The sequence below is a fragment of the Camelus bactrianus genome, chromosome 1, assembly GCF_048773025.1.
Source record: "Camelus bactrianus isolate YW-2024 breed Bactrian camel chromosome 1, ASM4877302v1, whole genome shotgun sequence".
NCBI lineage: Eukaryota > Metazoa > Chordata > Mammalia > Artiodactyla > Camelidae > Camelus > Camelus bactrianus.
In genome coordinates, this window is record NC_133539.1 from 15,729,869 (window position 1) to 15,748,876 (window position 19,008).

General features: G+C 37.3%; 2 protein-coding genes across 3 annotated transcripts in view; one reads left to right on the forward strand and one right to left on the reverse strand.

Annotated features, from left to right (window-relative positions):
- The window catches only part of CYYR1 (cysteine and tyrosine rich 1), a 98,751-nt gene that overhangs the window by 61,827 nt on the left and 17,916 nt on the right, over window positions 1-19,008 (forward strand).
- The window catches only part of LOC105070277 (uncharacterized), a 246,329-nt gene that overhangs the window by 3,655 nt on the left and 223,666 nt on the right, over window positions 1-19,008 (reverse strand). The window lies entirely within an intron of this gene.

Below are 19,008 nucleotides of genomic sequence, written 5' to 3' on the forward strand. Positions count from 1 at the left end.
AAACATTTAGGAAAAAATAAATGAGCACATATGAATAAGGAATAAAAAGAATCATCATCAAAAATACTCATCTACAGGAACAGAGCACCCCCGTTTCGCAGATGGATAAGAAGAATGTAAACACAATGTCTTAGCTGTAACAGTAGCGGCAGTTCACTGGTGTGTATCACAGCACAGAGATAAACAATGTGAAATAGAAAATGGATTTGGAGTTAAACATTATAAATATGACACCTTTTTTCTGTATACAAGGAATCAGAGCCCTCTAAAAAGAAAAGAGAGACACTGTAATATCTTGACCTTGTAAATACAAAGGCCAACAGAAATTGAAAGGGCCAAAATAACATGACCGTTCTCTGTCTGCTGGAGGGTTTACAGCCTAAAATAATTCGTGTACAGGAAGGAAACAGTGAATTTAACTTTCTTGAAAAAAATGTTTAAATTCATAAATAACTTGTTCTTCTCTTCTTGCTTTTACAAGTGTAACTTACTCTTCTTGTCAAACTTGCCCTGCATTTTCATCTGTTCCCTGAATAGCCTCCAAAGCAAGCCACATTCATATCTCTGTTTCATCTCTTTTTGCAAGATCAAAATAAAAGTGGTTCTCAAATTTATACATAGTGAATGAATTCTGCCCATGCTGCATTTTGAATTGGGGAGGGAAGTATCTTTGTTCTCTTCGCTTTAGTTTTATTTCTGAACATTTCTGTCTTTAGTCCTTTGCTTCCCTACATAGACTATTCTAAATTCCCAAGACATATTGTTTGATTTCATTACATCCTGGATGTATAAATCAGTGCTGTATTTTAAAAATTTAGTTGGATTTTTTAGGATGCAAAGACTATTTCACTATTAATGGGTTTATGGTCTTGGATTGTCAGGTTTTGTTATTGCTTTTATTTTTCTACTCAAATATTATGCATAATCCTTTCTGCCCTAAGGCACTGAGATACTCTGGCAAGCAAGCCAAGATCATCTGCAGTATCTTTTTTTCCACTTTCATTAAAATATACTTATCCGTTGACACTTTTAATAATATTCATCAGCATTCTCTCAGGGTGAGCTCTTCATCTTCAATATATTTTCCTCACCATCATTAATTCTTACAACACTTCAGAGAGGAACATAAGTGGTCATTACTGGTCAGATTTTCATTCAGTCTAGCTGTAGGACTCTTCCTATTGCGATGACAAAATGAAATTGGGACCCTTTATCTCCACTGTCCAGATGAAGAAAATGAGGATAAAGGACTAAGTAAGTGGTGAAGCAAGGGGAAAGAGAGAGATCGTGTGAACAGAGTGGAAACGCTTTTTCAGTCTCAGCTCTCCATCCTGGCTCGTTCGTATTTTATCTTGTTACAGACCTCTCTCTTGACGAGGGAAAGATGGAACTGGATGGGATACTTCAGAAACTCCTGTGTAAAGCTTTCTCTGAGAATTAATAAGAAGTGATAAAAAATTTTTTTTAAAAAGTCACACCATGATTTGTGCATCCTAACCTTAGCACTAGGAAATTGGAGTAACATCTGTTCAGAACAGGGCGTTGCCACCTTAGTGATTTGGTTCTAAGGGAAAATTTGATTACTAGGATTTCTTAGAAGAAACATCCATCATCTTCTAGGAATAGACATTCAAGCAGTACATTGAACAAGCATGATGCTCCATAGATAAGCAAAACATAACTCAATCCCACTACAATTTTATGGGAAGCTTTTCCCCTTGGATGGCTGAAAATTTGGTACATCTATGGCTTTTCTGCTCACCTTTAGTCCTTAAATCTTCTAAGCCTCAAAACACTCTCATTTGGAAACTTCAAATGTCTAATCTGAGATATCAGTAAACATTTCAGACTTTATGTCAGACTTCTCCCCATCTTGTAGCTGAGAACAGTAGTTGGTGGGGTCACCTGTCTTCAGGGAGAGGGATGTGGCCAAGTGCTCTCTTTTCCCACCCGTTTCCCACCCAGCAGTACCCCCCCTCCCAGTGCACCCCACCAGTGTGAGAGCCTCAAAGGGGAGAGAGAAAAGGAAATTTCTGACTCAACTCCTGATACTTAACTGGATTCCTGTCTTCTGCTGGGTCCCTCTGACAGCTGCCCCTAGGACTCAGAGCTTCTCCCCTGCTGGCCCGATTGGCTTGCTGGCATCTATTTTGGGTGGCCACTGTCCCTTCCCCCGTGCTACCTCCTGGGCTTCCATCATCCACTCCACGCACAGACTCAGCAGTCCCCTGCTGCAGTCCCGTTGCCCCCAGGTGGCTCTCTCAGCACCTAGGACAGCTCCCAGCTGATTTTGTTGTTGTTGTTGTTTTGTTTTGGAGAATTTTTTTTCATCCCACATAGCCCACATCTGGTCCATAGATAGATTCCTTGCCTGTTCTGGACTGAATGTTTGTGTTCCCTGCCCCCCAAATTCATATGTAAGACTCAATCTCCAATGTAATGGTATTTGGAAGTGGGTCTTTGGGGAGGCAATTAGGTTTGGTTGAGGTCATGAGGGTGGAGACCCCATAGTAGGATTAGTGCCCTTCTAAGAAGAGGAAGAGACACTGGAGCTTCCTCTCTCTGCCATGTGAGGATACAGTGAGAAGGCAGTCGTCTATAAGACAGGAAGAGGTCACCTTGATTTTGGACACCCCAGCCTTCAGAATTGTGAGAAAATAAATATCTGTTGTTTAAGTCACCCAGTCTATTGTATTTCTTGTAGCACACCGAGCTGACTAAGGCACTGTCGTGTATTTTGCTATTTGGGGTATAAATTCTCTGGTATGTGGGGTATAAATTCCCAGACCCAGCCTTATTACCCTCCTTCCCTGCACTGCCATACCCCCTCCTCTGGCCAGAAAATATTGCATTTTATTAATTTTTTCCCTCCCTTTCCAATTTTCCATCAAATTGCTCAAGACCATAATTTTTCTCCTTCAGCCCCTCTGATCCATTCACTGCTACTTTGTTATTCCATGTGAGCTCAGACCCAGCAGCTTTTCACTAATATAACCTCCTGCCTCTCTGCCCAACCCCATTTCCGGTCTCAGTCATGAATGCCCTTAGATCCTACTCTACCGGACTTTTTCAGCTTCCCAAATGCACTGTGTTCTCTCCCTCCTCCAGTGTCTTTCTGTTGCTTTGCTGTATTTGTTTCCTGTGACTGCGGTAACACATTACCAAAAACTGTAGCTTAAAACAACAGAAATTTGTTCCCATAGTTCTAGGGGCTGGGAATCCAAAATCAGGTGTTAGCAGGGCTGTGTTCCCTCTGATGGCTCCAGAGGAGAATTGTTTCTCCCCTTGTGCAGTGTCTAGTGTTTGTAGACATTCCTTGGCTTGTGCTCAAACTTCTGCCTCTGTGGTCACATTGTCATCTTCTCTTCTGTCTGTCTGATCTCCCCAGTGTGTCCCTTATAAGTATACTTGTTACTGGAGTTTGAGTCCACCCAGATAATCCAGGATGATCTCTTGATCTCAAGATCCTTTAGTTAATTATATCTTCAAAGACCTTTTCCAAATAAGGTAATGTTCACAAGTTCTGGGAATTAGAACATGGACATATCTTTCGGAGGACCACCACTCAACCCACTATACTTGCCAATGCCTCTTCCCGCCTCCCATCTGGTATCCCTTGTCTCAGGCAATCTCTTTGTCATTCTACTGACATCCTTCTGAAAGACACCTGTCTTCCTGCCACCAACCTCCCTGCTTTTACCATGGTTTTCAAGGCCCTTCAGGACCTCATCAGTGTTTAGCTCTCCAAACCCATCTGCAACCATTAGTCAAACCCCTTCCTACCATCAAAGCTGTATAAAGTACATGCTCTACTGATTTTTTTTTTTTGTCTTAAACTATGCCCTACTCTCTCCCAAATTCCCACAGACTGTTTCCTCTTCCTGACTCTTCTTTCTTTTCTTTCTCGACTAATTCACCTTCTAAATATCATTTTATTTGCCATTTCCTTAATATCCCTAAATATCTTGTCATCTAAGTGTCTTTCTCCCTTGGTAGAGGTCAAAGCAGATGCTTTCTGGATGAGTGTGGTGGCCATGGCTCCCAGACAAACACCTGCCTAGGTACTTCATCCATAGCTGATGAATATATGAAGAGAGATGTTCCTCACTCTTTTTTCAAGAATCTATCAAATGTGAAAGATGGAAATCCTTTAAAGCTGATGTCAAATTTAGCTGCTTGGAGTTTAAAACCAAATGAAAATATATTGAGACCCAATTCAGACACTTTAATTCAGTAGAGGGTGTAAAATCAATATTTACACATGGGTGTCCTGAAAGTCCCATGTTTTGCTTGTCTTTCAGTGTGGAAAAGAATGTGTTTCTTAGGCATTTTGAAACATAACATTTAAGGTCCTTGGTCTTAAATTGATTGATTCCTCCAAAAGCAGTTAGTTTCACATGATCACAGTATGGTTGTCGGAGGCAGTATGTATGACACTCTTTCAGGCTGGTCGTGTGTCTTTGAGCCCTACTTCACTGAATCCATAGCAATCTAGTAACTTGAACTTAAAGTAGTAGATCAGATTATTTCTTAGCCCCAGGTGATGCTAGAATTTCCCTCAGGAAATAATATGAGAAGCAAACTAGTAGCAGAAAGAAAAAATAAAGGTCAAGATTTATGAAACAGAGCCAAAAGGTTCATTTTTCTTTGTCAGCATGCTTCTCATAGCCCTCTTGCTGGCTGATTTGCTTTAAAAAATGACCTTGTCTTTTTTATAGAATCAAGTCCAATTCTTGTTAAAAGGTCTATTTTATGTTGTTTGACTTGAGTGATACAAGATTGATGAAATAATCTTTGAAATCATGAACTGGTGGATTGATTGGTATAATCCCAAACTGTTTACATAAAATAAGTTATTGGTGTTGATCCCTGGAATTTTTTTTTTTTTTTTTGATTTCCTGATGAGGGTACATTGGTGGGAAAGGGCTCATTTGTAAAATAAATCTGAGCAAATGTGAGAATATTTTGAGGACCAGTCAAAATTATTAAAGCTGTTGACTTTGATTTCAAGTAAAGAAGAAAAATAAAAAGCCTTGGTCTCAGTGCAGCTTAGTTAATGTAATTAAATTGAGTACTCTTAAGTAACCTTTCAACATAATCAAAACTAAGTAATTAATATGTTAGTGTCCAATAAATTCCTTTCCTTAACAACAGATATTTTCAAGTTTGTCATTCCACTGGACCTTAATGGTCCAAAAATGGTTAGGAGAAATTTGAGGGACAGTTATAAATGACTAAAGGGAATTAAGGTACACCTTTCCATTAAGATTCACTCACATCTGGTAGGAAATTGATCTTTCTTGCTGAATGTGGGTAAGTCAGTAATAGAACAGAGCATTGGATGCATAATGGGTCTGAGTCAACTGGTAATTTCTAGGCTGCTGGACTAAATTTTCTCCCCACTTTGGAAGCACTGATCTGCCTATTTTGTTCATAAAGTCAAATATATCTTTTAAGGAATATCTATGAGCAGAAAAAATTTCAAACAATTTTTCAGTTTCTGTATTTCTGTAACATTTTGTTAATGTTTTACTAGTTTTGTATATTACCAATCAGAAATATTTTTTATGTTAAATATTCATTGTGTACACCCATGATCTCTTCTCATATTTTAAATGCATTTAGTAGACTGAGAATATGAAATAGAATGAGGACTGAAAAGAAAATAACAGTAATATTCATAATAATATATATTCCATGTAATTTCTGTAATCAGAAATGTTTTGACTTAAATCACTCTTTTTTTGTTGAGAAATTGCTGCTAAAATCACTTTTTTTTTTGCCAGTTCCATATGTCTGAGTCCACTTGATGTTTCTTTTTCCTGAGCACCATTCTTCATCTCTTGAACCAACTTCAACTGAGACAGAAAACTTCTAAGCAACTTTAGATCTCTTTGTTACTCCTAAGTCTAGCTCTATATTAGCACCACCATGGTAATTTTAAAAATATAATAATATCTGCAACCACTATGGAAAACAGTATGGAGATTCCTTTTAAAAACTGAAAATAAACTTACCAGCAGTCCCACTTCTGGGCATATATCCAGAGGAAACTCTAATTCAAAAACATACACACACCCCAGTGTTCATAGCAGCATTATTTACCATAGTCAAGACACGGAAGCAACTTAAATGTCCATTGACAGATGATTGGATAAAGAAGATGTGGTGTATGTGTGTACACACACACACACACACACACACACACACACACACACACACACACACGAATATTACTCAGCCATAAAAAAGAATGAAATAATCACATTTGTAAAACATGGATGGACTTAAAGAGACAAATATCATATGATATCAATTACATGTGGAATTTTAAAAAATGGCACAAATGAACTTAGTTACAAAACAGAAACAGACTCACAGACAAAGAAAACAAACTTATTGTTAACAGCAGGGAAGGCAGGGGGAAGGGGGAGGGATAAATTAGGAGTTTGGGATTTGCAGATGCTAACTACTATATATATAAAATAGACAAACAACAAGGTCCTACTGTTTAGCACAGGGAACTATATTTAATATCTTGTAATAACCTATATGATAAAGTACATGTATAACTGAATCAGTATGCTGTACACCAGAAACTAATGCAACATTGTAAATCAACTATACTTCAATTTTTAATATACATATATATTGCCCCTAAAACTGAAGGGTGGAGACATCTACTCACAGAGCTCATTACTGGCAGAAACTAGATTTACACATTGGTATGCTGACTCCACACCCTGTGCTCTGAATCACAAAACAGATGCTTTGGTTGGGATCATTAGGTTATCCTGCAGAAACAGACAAACCCTGAAATCTCAGCGGCTTCATCCAATTCTATTTTATTTCTTGGGCACATCAGCAGCTCACCTGTGTGGCTCTCTTGCCAGCCATGACTCAGGGATTTAGCCTTCTTCCATATTGTGGGTTCACCATCCCAGAATCCTTTGCTCACCATCCCAGAATCCATTGCTCACCATCCCAGAATCCTTTGCTTCCTGTCACACAGACAGGCTGGGGTAGTGAACCGAGCTGAAGAAACATGGACTCTTAACTGATCTTGACAGCAAATGACGCATCCCTCCTTTAATATTCTGTTGTGGGCAGTCACACAGCCCCTCCGCTCCCAGAAGCATGGAAAGCTGGGAAATGTCGAGAAGCAGTAGCTCTCACTGTCTCTGCAGCAGCCTGGTGCCAGCACTCTCCTGTCTTAGGTGGATCCGTGGGACTAAAGATTATGGCCCCCTTCATTCCCTGTTGCTATGTTTATTCTTGTTGGATCTACCTCTCTGCCCAATCTCAATAATTTGAGCAGAAGAATCTTTACTCTCTGATGATGACTCACTCCGTAGTTGGCTACTCTGCCTGTCCACACAGGCAGTAGAAGTAACTTCAATAACTACAGTTTACCTCATCCCACCAGATGACACAGCTTATACTGGCGAATTGTCTTCTCCCCATGAGAGACCTGTCATTTCTCAGGCCACTCCTCCTCCATTTTGACTGTGATATTAGACGGAACAGGATGAAATTAATTTAGCTTCTGAGACATAAAAAAAAAAACCAAAACTGTGGTGTCATACCACCCTGATGGTTCAAACCAGGCATAATTCTCTCCCTGTGTGTTGCTTGGCTATAAAAGTGAGTATCCTCTTGGCCCATTAGAATTTCAAAGAACACAGTGAAACATTGAAGCACATTATAATAGCTGCTCCTAAAATTGCACAGAATTTGTCTGATTTTTCAATCTTTTATACTTTCTCTAAAAAAAAAAATCATGTAAGTTATCTTCCACACCAACTATTGTGTCATGGGTTAGTCATTTTGGCCAAGATCTTTGAAACAAAACTATGTCTTTCCAAAGTAGAAATAATTAATAAAGAGCTGGCTTGATAATATGCATGAGTACATGCAGTTATAATTACTTACATAAAATATTGACTACCACTTTGATAATTATTACATCTCCACAGACTTGAGATTGTTGCTTAAATTGACAATAAGTGAGATAAGAATTATGGAAAAGAGATACTCTCTTTCACCTCAGAATTGGAGGTAATGTAGCGGGATAGATTTGTGTGAATAAATGTAGCTAAAATTACAATTAGCCAATATTCATAGATTTTTGTTCTTCCTGGACTGTAATTAATTATCACACTGAATTTTAACTCTCTTCTAATCTTTCTTCAATGTTCATTAGGCTGAGATTTCCACCTCTGCCTTGCTTTCCTTTCTTGACCTGCAGCAGCTTACTATTAAAGTGGAATTTCTGCTCATTAGTTGTGGTACTGGGGAGCTGGAGGGGACCTCGGGCATCAACTGATCCAATTAGATTCTAACTGCACAAAGTCTTGGATCAAAAGATCAGACTGCATGAAGCAATCTAAGAATAACTCAAAAACTATTATTTTTAATTTATGTTTTACACAGGTTTAAGAACATTCGTTTCAGAGAAGGGCAATTAAGAGTTCATTGATTATACAAATAAAACAAACCTCTTATCTGTGCATGCCCATTATGCTAAAAGTTTATGTAATACAATATTAAAGAGTACATATGCTTTTTATAAACATGTTCTCCTTTGGAAAGCACACTTGGTTGAAATCAGACCAGTAGGCAATGAGGGTGACCAGAGTTTATCTCCTGCTCTGTGACACCTTCTGTGCCTAATATTTCCCTTCTTTCCTATGAAAGATCAGAGCTTTCCCTCTGCAGAGGTCCTTTCTTTGAGAAAGATAAGAGATCTGGTGAACTAGATCTATGGAAGTGTCACACTTACAGGGAATTAATAATGGAATCAGTTGCCACCAGACTTCGTGACTTTCAAGTACAGGGAGTGTCCAAAAGCTCTGGGTAACTGAGGATACCACAGAGTTATAATGGTCCTTTAGGAGTTTGAATTTGATGACCTTAAGGCACTGCTAACTTGACCCTCCATGTTCTATGTGCTGTGTTTCTGAACTCCCTCTCTCCCACCTTCTTCCCTGCCCCACTTCATTGTCATGCTGAGTTTTTCACCATGTTTTGTCCAGATGATTACAATGGTCTTTTGATAGGACCACCTGAGTATAGCCTGGTACCCATCAAATCCACTCTTCACATTACTCTTAGATTGATCCATGCTTATAGCTTTTATTTTTTTCGTAAACTCCAATAAAAAGGCCAAGTTCTTTACAGTATTATTGAAGACCCTCCTAATGAACCCCCCCAAACCCCTGCTTATTCTCCAGCCTTACTTTTCTCTTTTATCTTCCAGCAGCTCTCAACTGTCATGGTCCCTTAAATGCGACCCAGTATCTTTACATGTTTGATATTATGTAATTTAAGATTCTCTCCAATCTTGAGATTAAATGATTTTTTTTTTTTGAAATGAGGTCTTTCAAAACAGATGGCCACTAGAAATCCTCAAAGTCTCACACCTCCATACTTGTCTAGAGTTACCTTTCTGACTTTTTGGTACCACTGATACTGAAGGATGAACAGAACTGAGTTTCAGGGGCATTTGTGTCTACCTGCTGTTCATTCTTTATAATTCTAGCTTACAGACATCAACTCAGACTTGGGCTTGGAATCCTAATAATGTCAATTATACAAAGTTATAGTGTGTGTGAATGTCTGTGTCACTATTTGCCAAAGCCTTGCCTCTGCTCCTGAATTGATCACCTCTATTTCCCCCAAGCGTTTCCCCATTGGTTACATAGAACAGGTCTGGGGACAGGCATTTGACCCAAGCTGGGCCAATCGTGGCATTCTTGGCCTTGGCCAAGTGGACTGTTCTATGGAAGGGTCCCCAACTCCAGCTGAGAAATCAGATTCCTTGTCTGGAATTGTATCTACTGAATGAGGCATGGTTGAAACCAGTTTTCCACTCATGGATCATTACAAGGCATAAAACTCAGAAACTGCTTGGAGTTACGCAGAGGCAGCCACCTACAGTGAGAGGAAATGATATTGATGCAGGGATGAGGATGTATCGCTTGTGAATGACTTTAAGAATCATTATAATGAATATGAGGCTAGACCCTATGAGAAAGCCAAAGTGTGACAGTTCTGATCAACCACACTAGGCTGGCACAGGTAAGACTGTGAGCAAGACTTTCTGAGAGGTGAGATCAGACAGCCGATCTTGGGTCTGGGCAGCCGTAGGCTGGGAGAGCTGTGTGCAGACAATAAATGTCAGAACAGAGACCTCCTTAGCAGATGGTGATCAGTTGCAGGCTTGTCTGGGCAGAGGACGGGGACTTGCTAGGGTCCAGGAAGAGGATCACAGTTGTTTGGGTGGACTGGCCAGCTTGTCATGTGTATTCTAGCAGATGGCAGAACCACATGTGAAAATACTGGGTTTAGCAGCACGTGGGCTCATTGCCAGGTGTCCATTACACCATCGAGGTCTGTTACCTGCTTCAGCAGTTAATCTGGAAAGGTTTACAACCTCCAACATGCACTCTATTCCTATTAAATTTTCAAATGTCTATGCCTGAAAAGGAGGCTGCAATTCTGCCAAATCAATAACTATGTAAGTCTCCATATCTATTTGAAACTCTCCAGGCTGGAGTCTATGGAAAGGAAAGCACAGTACTCTAAGGGCTCTGAATTTTCATAATCAGATTCAATCTCTTACATCTTCCATGCTGTTAGGACTTAAATCTCAACAAATGGACTTTCAATAGAAATCCTTATAGTCAGTGTTTTAAAAAAAAACTGGCTTGTGATTTTTTTTCTCTACCTAAAATATGATTAAAAGGTACAGAAAGGAAAAAGAAGTTCTGTCTAAGGTAATCGTCATAAGCAACTTAAGGTAATTAGCTCAGTGTGAAGTTTCAGAAAAGGTTACTTGAAAAAGGTGAACTGGGCCAAAGCATTATAAATGAGAGCATGATATCTAGAAGTAATTGGGACATTTTTAGGTTCAGAAGGCAAAAAGCAAGAAAACCTGTGTGCAGTGGCTGTATCTACTTAAATTTAGTTTATGATTACATGTCTCATATAGTCTTCATTTCGGGACATTTTTATGAACTGTGTATTGTGCAGCAAGGAGCAATCACCCACATGGAAGACATTCCACACTCTTGCCTCTCATTGACCACCCAGTTCAATCAGTCGTCAGCTCTCAGAGCTTCAATTTCCCAAACATCCCAGGAATCCTTTCTCTCGTCTGCTTCCCAATGAGACTTTATTCATCTTCAGATGTCTGGTGCTTATTAAAGTCCCTGGCACAGTGAAGAGACTCCATTAACGTCTGGTGAGTGGATGAGGGAATGTGAGCAGGGAGGCCCACTGCAATATAAACAGCTCTGGGGTGAAAATTGGGACCACTGAGCTCTATTCTTTGCCATGAAACTAGATCTTTATTTTAGCCTCTCATGGATTTGGTTTTCTCACCCTGCAAAACAATTGGTTTGGATTCTATTTCACAAAAGCATCCTCAGGGTCAAAAAGATATCCAATTATTCTCCTGATGCTTGTGACTTCAGGAAGGAAAAACGTTAAGCCGAAAACCGGAGACCCAGCAAGTAGATAGGAAAATTCTTTCACCCTTACCTGCCATCAAAGAATTTGGGAAATCTGATTTGGTTGATCACAATGAAAATGGAGCTGAGGTAGTGGGGTACACTGTGACGTAGAAGAGGATGACAGTTTATTGGAGAGACTTAATTGATCCAAGACAGATTAATTTCCTAGTAACACATAAAGTACGGAGCTTCCCTAAGGATGGCCTCTCCACCTCATGGTTTATAAATATCTTCATTTGTGAAAATGACTACAACTTGAACTCTTTTTTTAAAGAAGATTGGAGAGGTGAAAAAAAATCAGTCATTTTAGTGTCTTAAAACATAATATGAATACTGATAGTTATAAAATAAATAAAGTAGGGGAAGGAAAAGTAGAGAAAGAAATACCAATTCCAGTTCAAAGCTTTATTTGCCAAGCTTTCTTAGGATGAATTTTACCAAGTTATAAATTCTTGTAAATAGAATTTATAATGGAAATACTGAGAGACTTTTGCCTCAGGTGGCATTATTGGATGCTTCTGTGATGTGAATGTAATGTAATAAATTAATAAATTGTTTAAAAAACTGCAAAAAATGTTTTAAAAATTTTTTTGATCATTAAATAAAATATAATGCTTTCATTTTATTTTTTAAGTGCAATTATTCAAAATTTCAGTTAAAAAATCATCTTTCACAGCATAGGTAAAATCCCCTCTTCTTTTAACCCAGGTTTCTGATCCTAGTCATGTACTTGTCTGGGCTGGCAGCTCTCATTACTGTAGTATAAATTGCGTAGTTGTTATTTGCAACTAGGAAGTATTAAGAAATCATTATTATTCTCTTTAGTTTATCACATTCATATATATATATATATATATATATATATATTTTAATGTTCTCTTTTGCTGAATATGATCAAATTCTTTCACTGTTTTCTTGCCTTAGTCTTCTATGCCTGGAGATAGTTGACCTTCAAAATCTCTCTTTTTGTTTACTATCCCATACATTGCTCTAAAGTCCTCACAGGCAGATACCATGTATCACTCACACTTGTATCCCAGAACCCAGAATAGTGCCTAGCACATGGTAGATAATCAATATATTTTTCACGAATGAATTAATGACTTGCTGTCTAGTGATAGCTGTTTAGAATTCCAAGCATAATGACTGGGGAATAAATCAAACATCTCAAGGGCATGACTGGAAAATTAAACTGATTTAAGTGTGGGTCAATACTGCTGTTTCAAATATCGCTGTTAAATAAACAATGGCATGAATCACATTCATGCATGTTGCACAAAAAGGCTCTGGAAACTTCTGTAACCATGAATGACTGCATTTAGATTTTGACTTAAAATATGCAATGCTGTGCTATTTCAAGGCTGTACTGGCAACTAATCCTATCACAACGTTTGAATCCACACAGTATACAGAACATGTCACTAGTTCAGAGAATCTTCACTCAGATTCCTGTTTTCCTAAATAGAAACTAATTATATTCATATATAATCATATATATATGTATCTGGAAAAAAACATTTAATTGCTATTATTAATATTACTATTAATTTATTATATGCATTTGATCTTTGAACTCACTTCACAAATCTAACATAGGAACTGGGCACTTGTTCAGGAAATTTGATCAGTGGAGATAAATGCAAACCAGTTCTCAAAGGGTACTTTTGGGTTTAAATTATTCTTCCTTTATTCATCAATCAAATCATTTACTATTGAACTCCAGTGATAAAGAGTTATTGTGCAGGTCTCCCTGCCACTCACAACACATTCAAGACCATTTTTTATTTTCATTTTGTATATCTCTTTGACATCTGGGCAATGGAGAGATTTCTTGAAAGTCTCTCACTGAATCATAAAAATTTAACTCCATATAAGATGGAAGATGAATGACCTCAATTCAATAGAAGTTGAATGCAGTCTTATGCTTTCTTGGTGCTGGTGTGCTTTTTCTGGAAACGTTTTCACAGGGGTCTCAGAGTACCCGTATGCTCCTTAAAACTACTATTTCCACATTAAAGATTCCTTTTTGTTTACACAGTGGTCTAATTTTGGCCACGGAGTTATACTGAGGAGTAAGATTAAGTCAAGCAGAGGTAGATATAGATTTAGATACATACATAGATATAGTTATAGTTATAAATATATTTAGTTCTGGGGTTTAATTAGTATTAATGGAAGTGACAGAACTAAATATTCTTCATATTGAAAACTGTACTCCAGTAAGCTTGCTTTTCAATGCTTAACCTTCTCTACTGATTTATTGAAGCCACGGGGAGGAAAATGCATCATTTTTAAATTAAGTAAGTCAGAGTTTTGCTAAAGTTATGTACCTTATAAATGGCCAATTGGTTTAGAATAAAATATTGCTTTTGAAGACTTTGAACATGAAAATATTGTATTCCCATATTTTAAAGCATTGGCCAAAAGAACAATTACTGAGCAAATGAAATAGTCTGAAGAAGCATTTTGCCAAGTTCTGTTCTTCTCATATGTGCTTTTTACTTTTCAGCCCTCCAGTTGGAATATTTTTTTCATTGCTTTAATACATCACTTATGGATTATTAGAAATAAACAGGATTATGTAATGTTTCCTTCTTTAATAGAAAGATAAAGTGCTTTTGCTGCATTTATGATTTATTTTTCATTATAATAGGAAATGAACTCAGTTCGTTTATTCTTTTGAAATTGTAGTCATTATTTTCCAGAAAACTCTCTCTTCTAAAATTTTTACCTCTCACTTAATGTACTTTTTAAAACCTCTTAAATCCACTTGAAAAACTTCTCCTAAGGGAAATATTCTGTAATTCTGTCTGAATCTTACATGGGCATCAAATATCTCTATGGCCTTTAATTTTTATTTAATAGTAAATAATGTTATTAAATTACTGCATAAAATAGTCATAAGTCCTTCATATCATGCTGTTTTATAAAATGCATTTGTAAATTGGTCATGTCAGAGAAGAAAGGAAATAAGATACTGGCATTCTTTTCATATTTATTATTTACCTTAAACATCACTTAGCAGTAAAACCATGTCAAGATATCTGTATTTTTAAGTTGCTGTGTAGCAGTATTGAGTCTTTAAAATGTGTTGTAAATATTATTGGAACATATGCAGCATTATCAGAATCTTTTTTTAGTTATGAAAAGCTATTTATGGAATGAAATACATTATCTCTCAGCCTTGTTATAAACCACAGTTTCATAGCATATTAGCGCCACTACAGATATATTTAATATCTCGATTATAAATTCTCATTTTGGTATAAATTTTCAATCCATAGTTTTGTTCAATTTTTTTTAATTTTCAGCAAACGGGCAATAACCATCCATGGGGTTAAATAAGTATACATGTATCTACAAAGATTTTTGGAGGACGGAGAGGAAAGCAGTGGGATGTCTTTTCTCTTGACACCAACCAGTTTTCAGTTCAACTGGGTGTCCTACAATTCAATGTAATTCTGATGCTAACTGCACAGCTTTAAGGGTTCAGTCTCATAAGACTGCCCTCATTTCAGATGCCAATCACGAGTACTGAGTCTCCAGGTTACCCACACTTCCATCCAAATTGGCTACAGAACTCAAGGATTCCCCACAACCTCTTCCTTTGGGTTTGAGTAATCACTTGAGCACCTCACAGGATTCAGGAAAAAGCTTTACTTGCTATTACCAGTTGATTATAAGGAACCAACTCAGGAACAGCCAAGTAGAAAAGATGAACAGGGCAAGGTATGAGGGACGTTGCCTGGAGCTTCCAGAGGTTCTGTGCCCTCTACAGTCACTCCACCCTTCCAGCACCAGGTTCACCAACCTGGAAGCTCTCTGAACTTCATCATGCAGGCGTTTTGTGGAGGTTTTCTGAGTAGGCGTGATTGATTAAATCACTGACCATTGGTGATTAGCTCAATCTCCAGCCCCTGCCTCCTTGTCCGGAAGGGAGAAGTGGGACTACAAATCCAACCTTCTAATTCTGCTTTGGTCTTTCTGGAGACCAACCCTTATCGTAAAGCTATTTTAGGAGGCCCCAACCACCAGTCATCTCATTAGCATACAAAAGACACTTTTATCTCTTCAGAGATTCTAAGGGTTTTAAAAGCTGTGTGCCAGGATCCTGGGACAAAGACCAAATACTTGTTTTTATTATACCACAAAGCATGAGTAATTTTTGTTTTGAAATAGCATCAGAAAGGCACTAAAGTAAATAAATTTTAGTGAGGGTCATCAAAAAGAATATTCAGAACTTGCAATTCTTGTGAGTTTCTGATTAATGGAATTAAAAGAGCTTCCAAATACCACTGAAGGTTAGATTTTCAATACAAATTGTCCTGCCTGTGTTACCACTTACTTTGTTACAGTATCATTAGTGACATAACGTTTTAGAAAAAGTCATCTAAGGAAAGGCAACATTAATTTATTCACAAGGGAATTAAATCAAAGATCAGTATACTTTTTCTATAAAGGGTTAGATGGTAAATATTTTAGCCTTTGTGGGCCATGTGGTCTCTGTCACAGCGACTCAACTTTGACAGGATAGCACCAAAGCAGTCAAGCAACAGGTCAATAAATGGGTTTGGCTTTGTGCCGAGAAAACTTTATTTACTGAAACAACTAATGGATCCCATTTGGCCCATGGCCATAGTCTGCCTACTCCTGGGCCAAACTGACTGAAAAAATGTCATTCACTATAATAAATAATTATAATGGATAGTTAAAAAGAACAATTTGCTTATACACCCATGGATTTTTTTTTTTTTTTGGCCTGGTGATGCTTATATGTAACCAATAAACTGAATGCTTTTGTTTAATGCTAAGTTCGCATGAAATTATTAAAAGCATGAAAAGGTAATTACTTCTGAAATTTTGTAGAATCCATAAAAGGTGTTGCAGTGGCCTCCTGAAAACAGAAATTTGTCTTTGCATATATATTTACCCAAATTATGCTTTATAATCCAAGAAATCAGCAGTTAAGTAAAAAGAATTAACAACATCAAAAAGAAGTTAATAGTTCTTTTCTTCTCCCAAGAGAAATGCCCTTTCAGGTTTGATTTAAGAATTGATAGGTGCCTTTAGGAAATACTTTCATTATAGACAAAGAATTTTGTGGGTGATAGTTCCATAATAGTTTAATAAATGTGGGTAAGTTTAGCTTAATTTTTGTATGTATTAAAGATTTCTGAGCACTTTTAGTATGCATAGGAAAAGGTTCAGAATCATAGGAGATAGATATATATATGTGTATATATGTATATATACACATATATATATGTATATGTATATACACACACACACACACACACACACCAATGACACAGTGTTTTCTCCCTAAAAACCCAAGTAATATTAAAGCTATGGGTTTAAAGATATTTATCCCATTTTTATCTCTTTTATAAAAATGTTTATATATTGTGCTTTAAAATCACTTCACAATTTTAAATAATACCTTTTATTGAAGTATTTTATTTTTCCAGAGTAGATGTACTTTTCCCTGTTCCTCCCTCTAAGTAAGACTTTAAAATCCTAGGTGTTATACATAAAACAAAGAAAACTCTGAAAGATGAAGAGACGAAGGCAGAGCAGCTAGGAACCTCGTGGACTGAAGAACAACACAAACATGAGCTCCCTGGGTTTTCTTTTTGCCTCATTTCGCCCAGATTTGTAGATAAAAAGTTAACAACCCATAAACAGCAGTCGAGCAGACAATAAAAACCCCAGCTAAAGTCTGGTCTCTCCAGCCACCGGACCCAGAAAGAGACAGCCTAGCAAAAGAGAAAGCTTTCAGACAATAACAATTTGACTAATTTGACTACAGCCAAACATCATAGGAAAACACACACATACACACACACACACACACACACACACACACACAGCCCCACCCCAATGCCTATCTGCAAAGGCCAAGAGGGAATTCTAGACAGAGCAGAAAAGCTGCAAAATATATGGAGCCAAACTGACAGAACTAAAAGGAGAAAAAGACAAATTCAAAATTATAATTGGAGATCTCAACATCCTTCACCAACAATCAGTGGAACTAGACAGAAAATCAACATGGGTCTATAAGAACTGAACAGTGTCATCAACTAAGATAATCTAACCACATTTATAAAACACCCCATCCAACAGCAGGAAAATATACAGAACCTAGAAATAATTCCAAACAGCATGAGCTGATTTTTGACAAAAGTGCAAAAGCAATACAATGGGAGAAGGACAGTGTCTTCAATAAATGGTGCTAGCGCAGTTGCATATCCATGGGAAAAATAAATGAACCTCAGTCTAAACCTGGCACCATATAAAAGATTAAATCAAGATGGATCATAAGTTTAAATGTCAAATATAAAACTATAAATCTTTTAGAAGGAAACATAGGAGAAAATCTTCAGAACCTGGGGCTTGGTGAAGAGTTCTTAGACATAACAGAAGCACAATCTCTAAGAAAAAAAAATGCTAGGTTGGACTTCATTAAAATAAAAAACATTTACTCTTTCAAAAGACTCTTTTAAGAGGATGAAAAGACAAGCTCAGGCTGGGAGAAAATATTTACAAACTACTTATCTCATAAAGGTCTCATACCTAGAAATTATAAAGAACTCTCAAAAATTCAACAGTAAAAAAGCAAAGAATCCAATTAGAACATGAATAAAAGACATGAAGAGACATTTCACTGAAGAAGGTATATGAATGGCAAATAGGAACATGAAAAAATGTTCAACCTCACTAGCCTAAGGGAAATGTAAATTAGGATCACAATGAAGTATCACTGCACACCTAGTAAAACAGCTAAAATGAAAAATAATGACAATATCAAATGCTGGCAAGGATGTGTAGAAACTGAATCTCTCATACACTGCTGGTGGGAATGCAAAATAGTGCAGTCACTTTGGAAAACATTTTGGCAGTTTCTTTTAAAATAGAACTTAATGCTGACATATCCTAGCAGGCGCACTCTGATTCCAGAGAAATGAGTACTCATGTCCATATAAAAACTAGTACATGATTGTTCATAGCAGCTTATTTGAAACACCCAAAGCTGGAAATAACCAAAATGTCCTATAAGTAATGGTGAAAGAAACAAACTTTGTTATATCTATACCGTGAAATACAACACAGTAATAAAAAAGGAATGTACTGCTATACACAAAAGCCAGAATGGCTTCCCAGGGCTTCTGCTGAGTGAAAAAAGATCATTTCAGAAAGTCAAATGCTATACGACTCCATTCGTGTAACAGTCTTGAAATGACAAAATTATAAAACTGGAGACCAGGTGAATGGTGTCAGGGTTATTGACAGTGGGCTGGGGGTGGTGCTTATGACTAAGAGGGAAATATTTTGTGGTGAAGTAATAGCACCTTGCTTGCTATAGTGGTTGCATGAATCTATGCACATGTTAAAGTGACACATAACTCCACACGTACTTTATACCAAGGCCAATTTCCTGAGTTTAATGTTGTACTTTAGTAACCTAAGATGTAACCATGGGGGAAACTGGGTG